The sequence below is a fragment of the Cotesia glomerata genome, linkage group LG8, assembly GCF_020080835.1.
Source record: "Cotesia glomerata isolate CgM1 linkage group LG8, MPM_Cglom_v2.3, whole genome shotgun sequence".
Taxonomy (NCBI): Eukaryota; Metazoa; Arthropoda; class Insecta; order Hymenoptera; family Braconidae; genus Cotesia; species Cotesia glomerata.
Genome location: NC_058165.1, coordinates 1,511,362 through 1,521,667, shown reverse-complemented (window position 1 = coordinate 1,521,667; position 10,306 = coordinate 1,511,362).

The following is a 10,306-nucleotide window of genomic DNA, read 5'->3' as shown; positions in this document are numbered from 1 at the left end:
CTCAATTCCTACTCACAAAAAATGTCACGTTGGCCTCGATACTAAGAATTATAATAATAATAATTAGAGTAGAGCAATAAGATGATAGTAATTATCAAAAATTTACTAGCCTTGAGATATCTATGCTTTGTTCTTTTTTGATAAGCGTGATAAAAACATCATTAGATAAATGTTAATTCTTGGGAATTTATAAAATATAATTTGATGGTATCTTTTTTGGAGTGAGTCACATTTTTTAATTAATTAATTATCAATTTTTATTAGAATATTTTTAGAACATATTTAGAATATGCCAGAAAAATTGGTAACAGCTTATAAAAAAATTAGGAAAACGGTTTACCCTGAAGGCCATCCCTGCAACTTCCCGCCAATTCTATACCTAAACGCTTGAAATTGTACTTATGACGTTTTGGAGCTCTTTGAGCTCATAAATACAAGTTGAGCTTCTATCAAAAGTTTGATAGAAATTTGATAAAACACTACTTTTTTAATTTTCAAATCGCAATAACTTTTGAATGAATGAACCGTTTTTTACGCAGTTGGTGGCATTCGATGCAGATTTTCAAGTTTCATCAAGAATCTTTAAGTTTAAATTGATAGAGCCAAAAATTTCGGAGTAATCCCGAAAAAACACTTTTTTCGGTTTTCTTTCGTCAACGATAACTCACGAAATAATCAACCGATTTTGACCGCACTGGTGGCGATCGACGAGGTTTTTTGATGTTAAGAGCTAATTAGTTTTTGGAATCGATCGGTAGAACCGTTTAAAAGTTATCCAAAAAAAACCACGTTTGAAAAAATTTTTTTTCTTAGTTTTTTTAAGATTTATAAAAATCGACTGATCTGAATCGGTCTAAATTATACTCAAAATCTAAGTTTGGCCAAGCCCTTTCAAATGGCACCAACCGCGATAAAATCGGATGAGTCGTTCAAAAGTTATAAGCGATTCACATACTTTCACACACACACACACACACACACACACACACACACACACACACACACACACACTCAGACACACATACATACAGACACCGTGACAACCTCGCGGGAGTAGTCAGGGAAGCTTTCTATGACCTTCAAACGTCGAGATCTGATGAAAACTCGATTTTTGCAAAACGGGGTGAAAACAATAACTTGCCGATTTTTGAAAATCTTCGATTTTCTTAGCGGGAAGTTAAAAAGAAATATTTAAAAAAATGAAATTAAAAAATTGGAAAATAATAAATTTAGCCGATTGAAAATAACCTCGCTACGTGAATTTAGCCGATTCTAAACTTGGAAATTAATAAAATTAGCTGATTTTAAACTTGGAAATTAATAAAATTAGCCGTTTGTAAACCTCAGGATTCTAAAAACTAGTCGTTTCTAAACCTTGCAATCATAAAAATTATATCATTTATAAACCTCATAATTTATTAAACAATCCTATTATTATAATTATTATTATTATTATTATTATTATTATTATTATTATTATTATTATTATTATTATTATTATATGAGAGGTTTCCACCTATATACTAACTCATCAAGACATCTTTGGAATTACTCCGAAATTTTTGGTTCGATCAATAAAAACCTGAAAATTCATTATGAGGCTGATAAAACTGCGTCGAATGCCGCCATCCGCGTGAAAATCGGTGGATCCATTCAAAAGTTATTGCGGTTTGAAAATTCCAAAAGTAGTGTTCTATGAAACTTCTATCAGACTTTTGAGCTCGAAGAGCTCAAATGCATATAAATACTATCTCTTTGAGCTCAGCGAGCTCAAAATATCACATAAATTATATTTTGAGCTCAAAAATCTCAAAAACATCATAAGTACAATTTTAAGCGCCCAGGTATGGAATTAGCGGGAAGTTGCAGGGATGGCCTTTAGGATGAACCGTTTTACTAATTTTTTTCAATTGTTTACATTTTAATTTGAAAGAATTTTAATAATTCTTTTTTTTTAATTCGGCTATTTTAAAGCTAGCGCTATTTTAATAATTCCAAGTTTTTAACTCGCTGATTTTACAAACAGCTTTATTTAGGAATTTTATTTTTTTTACATGGACGTTTTTTCTTTTGTCAAATTTTATTATATGCATAAATTATCTTTGAAATTATTTATATTTTTCTCATTTTAGTGATATTGTTTTTTACGTTTTGCTAAATTTACAAACGGCTAAATTTACAGATTTCAAAGTTTAGAATTTAGAAACGGCCAAATTTAGAAGTGGCAAAAAAACTGTAATCATAGAAACCTACCCGAATTAATGCACGCGATTCTACATACATACAGACATACAGACATCATCGCGGAAATAGCCAGGGAAGCTTCCTAGGACCTCGAAACGTCGGGATTCGATAAAAACTCGATTTTCGTAAAACGGCGTGAAAACAATAACTTCCCGATTTTTGAAAATCTTCGATTTTCTTAGCGGGAAGTTAAAAAAAAAAAAAAACCAATTGGTAGGATAAAAGAAGCGGATGTTTTAAATTGCAATGCAATTCAAATGCAATCTTGAACATTTCAATTCCGGCATGATTGAATTCAGGTCATGCTGATAGATCAATAAATAATAAAAAAGATTGAAAAAATTAAATGAACTTGAATGATATTTTTTACTTTTTTACCAATCGGTACATTGTTCTTTTGTGTACTATTTCAGCTAAAAATTAATTATTCCAACAGTGATTGCTTTTAAGAGTTTCATCGATTTATCAGCTGTTACATGCTATTGATGCAACAATTATTTTTTACCTGTTAAAGCAACGTTCTATAGAACTCGGGAATTTAATTAATTTTTTAGATTAGTCTTCCCGGCGGCCGCTAGGTGGCGATCTGTAGTTTAAAATTATCGCTTGCAGAGTCTTAAATCGAGCGTTTAAACCAAATTTCATTATTGAATAACATCAGAATATTACTTTTATCATTTTTTAAATTGAAAATCAATTGAAAAACTCTTTTTTTGTTAATTTTTACTTTCTTAATAAAGATTTAATTTATTTTATAATATTTAACAGCTCTATTAAGTTTTTATTTTTTATTTATTCGTTTATCACTCGAGGCTAAAACCGATAAAGAATTTGCGTCTAAAGTTTAAATATTTTATTCAACTTTTTTTCAATTATAAAACAATTTAAGAGTTTATAATTTTTTTATTAAGCAATAAAAAAAAAACTAAATTAATTCTTAGAAAAAAAACTTTAAATTTAAATAAAGCAAAAAAAAAGCCGTAATTTTTTTTGTCTAAAAAAATGATCTATTCAAATTAATAGTATTAAAAAAATTTAAATAATTTATTTGTCTAAAAAACAAAGTGATAGTAGTCACGTAAAAATTTATTTCCAAATAGATTTGATTTTCTCACGGTCATATCAATTATCATTAAAGTCTTTATCAATCCCTTGACATTATAAATATTATTTCATCAGTCTATTAGTATAAATATATTAATAGTTATGTTATATACCTTATATTAAAGTACGTAGATAAAAAATTTATAATAAACTATTTATAAAAGTTTTTAACAGCGATATGTTGAATAGCACGTAGACGGAAGAAAATTTCTACGAAATTTTCCAATAAAACTATCGTAATGCTGGACTATACTTGTATTACCGGTAACTTTTAAATATTTTAGACGAAAATTGTGCAACGCTGCCTCTGGATCTTTCCAATAGAACTAACTAATTTTACAATAGTTTAATTGGAATGTTTTTAAATAAGTGTGAGTGTTGGCCGTGCATAGCGCTAGACTCGCGAGTTTATGTAAATGCTGAAAGACATCAATAGTAGTTTACCTCGGATAGCGTAGAGGGAGAGTCGTCTGGCTACCAACTAAACAGTTCTGGGTTCGATTCCCGGACGACAAATCCCATTTTTTTTTTTCGATTACTGCAAAGTTACCAATCAGTCGAACCTCCTACCTTCTCCCTCCCTAAAATTTATTTAAAAAAAACCTTGTGTCAATTTTTACAATAGTTAATTGTAAAGTTCACTAACACATCTTGTATAATTAGCTCTATAGTATTGGACTTTTTAAGTCTGTTGGTAGTCTTATTTGTTGAATAAAATTTACAATAGTAGATCGTAAAAATTATTAAATTTCAAGTATAGTCCACCGTTACTATTTTATTTTATAAAAATTACGATAGTAAAATAGTTAAAATTCCTTCAATTTTCTTTTTTAAAATTTAAATAAAATCTTCCAGCTTGAAGCGTCTGCATATAACAATGATAATAATAATTTAAGTGAGAATAATAATAACTGTGGATTAATATGTTGAAAGATAAATGGCTGAAAATAATATATTACTAAGCGTATAGCACACTTAAATATATTATTCCACTTGATAGTTGTATACATGTATATAGAGGAGTATGTAGCGTACAACATAAAGGCAACCAAGTGGTAAAACGATGCAATTCACTGAATAAGCTACTGTAACCGTTATTAGTTACTCGACACCTTCTCCCACGGCGCGACACCGCAGCATGTGAAATAGTGACACTTTTTTAAGAAATACTTCTTTAGATTACATTACAGGAAAAAAAGCCGTAATTCAGAAGAAGAAAAAATTAATTTTTATTTTTATATATGTTTGATGAATTAAGAAATGACCTTGTATCTTGTAAACTATTGACAATGTTAAAGATATAAGCTCATCCTGATGTTACACTCATTGAGACCTTTCATTTGAGTACCCACATCAATTTTTCATATATTTTATATATTTATATATAGTATATATATATATATATATATACATATATATATATATATTATATATATATATATGCATATATATATATGTATGTATGAAAAATATATATATATATGCATATATATATATATAATATATATATATATATGCTATATATATATATATATATATATATATATATATATATATATATATGTATATATTGAAAATATATAAAAAATACAAGTGGGTACTTGAATGAAAGCTCTTTATGAGTGTAACATCAGGGTGAGCTTATATTTTGAAAAATATCAATAATTAAGAAATGACCTTGTATCTTGTCAAATACTGACATTTTTAAAGATATAAACTCATCCTGATGTTACACTCATCAAGACCTTTAATTTGAATACCCACATCAATTTTTCATATATTTTATATATTTAAATATATCATATATATGAATATATGAAAAATATACTAAAAATTAATGTGGGTACTCATATGAAAGCTCTTGATGAGTGTAACACCAGGATGAGCTTGTATCTTTATAAATGTCAATAGTTAAGAAAGTACAGTACAATTTAACAAAAATTATTATATAATTAACAAAAATTTTCATTGAAGGTTCACAAAAATTACATGCTTCACATAATAACAAATATATGCCGTAAGATCATAAATTAATATGCAAGGTCTATTACTTCTCGTAAATTAACAAAAATAAATATTATTAACAATTTTACTGCTTGAGTAATAAATCAAACCGATCAATTGAGTTCCATTTACTAAAATTTAAATATTTGTACAGATAGATGGTTAAGAATGTCGGATGGAAATTAAGGCAGATTTATTTCTCAAACAGGTGACGTGCCAAATACAAGTGTACGCAATAAATTATCTTTCATACATACAATATTATAATAAGAAAACATTATAATAAACATGTTATGGATTTTTGAATAGAATTGTTAAATTTTTCTACGAAGTTGACGTAATAAGTCAATATTATCAGCTGACGACACATACTTTCTAAACATGAATTAGTGAAAATTCACTGGAATAAGTGAATATTCACTTATTCCAGTGAATTTTCACTAATTCATGTGTAGAGAGTATTTAATAATTATTTTATTTTATTCAATGTCAAAAAGCAATACGTGATCTGTCAGTAAACAATCCTACGTCATAAGTTCATTGCAGCACAATTTTTACGCATAGATTGTTTTGTTATCAGTGATAATGAGATACGTTATAGATATAAAGCCTTCGAGTGTCGGTGAATGAGAAATAAGTGTCGAAGCTCTTGCATATTGCGCTTCTGAAGAAGAATCATAAAGATAAAATTGTTCTTAATTAAGACTTTAAAGTTTAATAAATTGTTTAAATAAAACTAACAGGTATGTTTTTTTTATAAAAAAATTTTTCTACAAAAATTTATATTTTAATAATTATTCATGTTATTTTATTATAATAATAATTTTTTTTATTAATTAATTAATAATTATTATAATAAAAAAGTGTAACTTTAATTTATAAAAATTTTAAGACGTTATTGAAATAAAATTTTCGAATTTTCAATACGAAAATTTTGGCTCAATTATTTTTTAATAATTACATACAAAATTAGGGGACTTTTTAAATTAATTAAAAAAATATTATTGCTATAAAAAAATTAATTAAAAATAATCCAGAGTTTTATTCGTCAAAATTATAGGAATGATTTCCACATTTTTCTCTCCGTGATATTTATTTTTTATTTGATTGAAAAAAAATTGTCAAATTTTCTAAAATAAAAAAATTTTCACAAATTAATGTCAAAGACAATTTTTTTACCGTCGCGAAATTTTTCTTACTTTAAAAATAATTAAATAAACATTTTTTTTTTTTTTTCAGAAAAAAAATTCCTTTAAAATGGCAGCAAATAAAATTGTATTATTAATTTACATTTTTTTGGTCCTAACAACTTACTCCGTAGTCTTTGGACAGTTTACGAATACATTTGGAGGAGCAATGAGCTACTACGATAGTATACAAAGGCTGCGTCGTCTTTCTCATCATCATTAAATTAAATTAAATGATCAAATAATGAAACAAGTACTTTGTACTTACAAGCGTTATCTATAAATTATTATTAAGAACTGATAAATGAATTATTTAATTACTACGTGACTTGTGAATTATAAGTAAATAAAATTTTGCTTTATTAAACAATGATTTTTGTAAAATTGCACTGTACTTTCTTAAATATTGACGCTTTTAAAGATATAAACTCATCTCGATGTTACACTCATCAAGAGCTTTCGTTTGAGTACCCACATGCATTTTTTATATATTTCTCATATATACATATATATAATATATATTTTAAAGATATAAGCTCATCCCCATGTAACACTCATCAAGAGCTTTCATTTGAGTACCCACATGCATTTTTTATATATTTTTCATATATACATATATATAAGTATATAAAATATGTGAAAAATTGATGTGGGTACTCAAATGAAAGGTCCTAATGAGTATAACATTGAGATGAGCTTATATTTGTAAAAATATCATTAGCTGACAAGATAGTAATGTAATTTCTTAATTATTGAGATTTTTAAAAATATAAACTCATCTTGATGTAATATTCATCGAGACCTTTCATTTCAGTACCCACATCAATTTTTCATATATTTTATATATTTATATATATGAATATATGAAAAATATATCAAAATACATGTGGGTACTCAAATGAAAGGTCTCAATGAGTGTGATATGAAGATAAGCTTATATCTTTAAAAATATCATGAGTTGAGAAGATAGTAGGTCATTTCTTAATAAAAATATAATTGTAAATAATTAAAGTTTTGCTTTATTAAGTAATGACTTTTGTTAAATTGCACTGTACTTTCTTAACTATCGACGTTCTTACAGATATAAGCTCATCCCGATGTTACACTAATCGAGACCTTTCATTTGAGCACCCACATGCATTTTTATATATTTTTTATATATACATATATATATATATATATATATATAGCATATATATGTATATATATATATATATATATATATATAGCAGCAGCTTTAGCTCATCCCGATGTTACACTCATCAAGAGCTTTCATTTGAGTACCTACTTGCATTTTTGATATATTTTTCATATATACATATATATAATATATATAAATATATAAAATATATGAAAAATTGATGTGGGTACTCAAATGAAAGGTCTCGATGAATGTAACATCAGGATGAGCTTATATCTTTAAAAATGTCAATAGTTCACAAGATAAAAGGTCATTTCTTAATTATGTATCTAGAGATACCAAATTTAACTATAAAAACCCATTTTATCCTATAAATACACTGACAAAAAAATTTTACTTATTTTCTTTATAATATAGATGATTTTCTTAATAATATAGATGAAGAATTAATTAAAATTTAATTTATTTAATAATTGATTAGGATAATCTAAATAACTCGGTAATTAATACGCTCGAAGATCTTCGAGAGAATCTAGTAAATTTAATTATTTAGAGTATGAAAAATAAATATAAACAGAGTACTTGGTAGTTAATTATAAATGATTAAGTTAGTAAGTATGATAGTGACGGTATTGCGTGCGGAGAAAATATATCGCGTGATCATTTTAAGAGACCTGACCTCCTCCTCCCCCCCTCCCCCTTCTGCCTCTTCCTGGTTAAAGTTGAAATAAAGAGACTCCCGATAAAGACCCGAGGGACTTAATCTTATATTACCGCCGTCAGATATTCGGCACTCACACCTACGCTAAGCGTCTAGCCGGTTGATTTAACAGGTCATCTGTTTAGTTTGTGTTTTTATTTTGATTCTGTTTATTTGTGCCAGGATTTAATTAAGCTGGGGTAAATTAGAGATAAATAGAGCTGATGACATTCAGCTCTACAATTTTAGAGGAATTTTTATCGCTTTAATGTACTTTTGATAACTGCCCTAGAAATTAAGATTTGAAAAAAAAAAAAAAATAAAAATATTGTAACTTAAAATCGTTTGGATACATTGATGACCAACTGCAAAAGATTCTAGATTCATACTGATAAATAAAAATAATAAAAAAAAAATTTAATATAAAATGCAAAGAATTTTATCCGGTGACCGGAAAATGAAAGATTTTTTTTTTTAAATTGCCCAGCAATAGTAACTAGTCTATTTCCCATGACAGATATTGCAGTATCTATAAATTATTCAACGTTAAATTCATTGATATTGCAAATTTGTTATTATTATTATTATTATTATTATTATTATTATTATTATTGTTATTAAGGCTGAAAACAAATTAATAATACTAATGATAATAATCTATATTATTAAGAGAATAAGCAAAACTTTGTGACCAGTGTATTTAAATAATAAAATGAGTTTTTATGGTTAAATTTAGTATATCTAGATACATAATTAAGAAATGATTTTGTATCTTGTGAACTCTTGACATTTTTAAAGATATAAGCTCATCCCGCTTACACTCATTAAGACCTTTTATTTGAGTACCCACATCAATTTTTCATATATTTTATTTATTTATATATTTCACAAATATCATATATATAAAATATATAAAAAATACCATTTATGAAAAATATATAAAAAATTGATGTGGATACTCAAATGAAAGTTCTCGATGAGTGTAATAGTGAAATGAGTTTATATCTAAAAAAATATCAATAATTAAGAAATGACCTTTAATCTTATGAAAAATTGACATTTTTGAAGATATAAGCTCATCCCGATGTTACACTCATCGAGACCTTTCATTTGAGTACCCACATCAATTTTTCATATATTTCATATATTTATATATTTCACAAATACCATATATATATATATATATATATATATATATATATATATATATATATATATATATATATATATATATATAAAATATATAAAAAATACCACATATATAAAATATATAAGAAATGTCATGTGGGTATTAAAATGTAAGCTCTTGATGAGTGTAACCTCGGGATGAGTTTATATTTTGAAAAAAAATCAATAATTAAGAAATTACCTTTTATCTTGTGAAATATTAACATTTTTAAAGATATAAGCTTATCCCGATGTTACACTCATCGAGACTTTTCATTTGAGTACCCACATCAATTTTTCATATATTTCATATATTTATATATTTCACAAATACCATATATATATAAAATATATAAAAAATGTCATGTGGGTACTCAAATAAAAGCTGTTGATGAGTGTAACCTCGGAATGAGCTTATATCTTAAAAAAATTACAATAATTAAGAAATGACATTGTATCTTGTGAACTATTGACATTTTTGAAGATATAAGCTCCCCCCGATGTTACACTCATCGAGACCTTTCATTTGATTACTCACATCAATTTTACATATATTTTATATATTTATATATATTATATATATAAATATATGAAAAATATATAAAAAATGCATGTGGGTACTCAAATGAACGCTCTTGATGAGTATAACATCGGGATGAGCTTATATCTTTTAAAACGTCAATATTTAAAAAAATACAGTGCAATTCAATAAAATTCTTCATTTAATAATGCAAAATTTTATTTTAGTTCACAAGTCAC